This window comes from Dipodomys spectabilis, unplaced genomic scaffold (genome assembly GCF_019054845.1).
Source record: "Dipodomys spectabilis isolate Male_0828 unplaced genomic scaffold, ASM1905484v1 ptg000012l, whole genome shotgun sequence".
NCBI classification, from domain to species: domain Eukaryota; kingdom Metazoa; phylum Chordata; class Mammalia; order Rodentia; family Heteromyidae; genus Dipodomys; species Dipodomys spectabilis.
In genome coordinates this window covers 5,985,574-5,986,231 of record NW_024870689.1, presented here as the reverse complement: position 1 = coordinate 5,986,231, position 658 = coordinate 5,985,574, and the positions used below count along the sequence as shown (strand labels likewise).

At 32.7% G+C, this 658-nt stretch overlaps 1 pseudogene; it reads left to right on the top strand.

The window, feature by feature from the left end:
• The first annotated feature begins 292 nt into the window (after window positions 1–292).
• Window positions 293–392, top strand: LOC122095190 (annotated as a pseudogene).
• The last annotated feature ends 266 nt before the right edge of the window (window positions 393–658 follow it).

Genomic DNA, 658 nt, shown 5'->3' with positions numbered 1-658 from the left:
CTTACTTTGAATCCATTAACTCCACAAAGCTAACTCAGTTTATAAATAAGTACTTGAAAAACAATCACCTTTGGACCTAGCTATAAAGGCTTCAAAGTATGATCAAATTTAAAATGAAAAAGACTTAAAATAGTCATTGACAAAAAAATTGCAAATGTGAGCAATCGACCAAACAATATAAGCTTTTCCCAATATACACAGAATTTTAGAGAAGTAAGATCAATAACATTTTTAGGAACAATAAGGTTTCCTAGTTACAAACAGTCAACCAAGGATATATGCCTGTATAAAGATGCTTCAGCAGGACTTTTACCCAAATTACTACAATATAGAGATTATCATGGCATTTGCACAAGGATGATATGAAAATTTGTGAATTATTCCATATTTTTCATTCTTGAGATGCAAGAAATGAAAAACAGTTATTAAAAATTGATTACAAAAATACAAGTCGTTATGTCGAAAAATGAACTTTACAACTTTGTGCGGGTGGAGGGGTAGCAGAGAGGATTGAGTGGGAGAACAGGGGAAGGATGGGAATGGATGGGAAGGGTAAATACAGGAGGAGGCTACAATGCTTGATGAGAAATGTACTCATTATCTTGCCCATGTAATTGTAAACCCTCTGTACAGTATTTTCACAATAAAAAATTAAAAA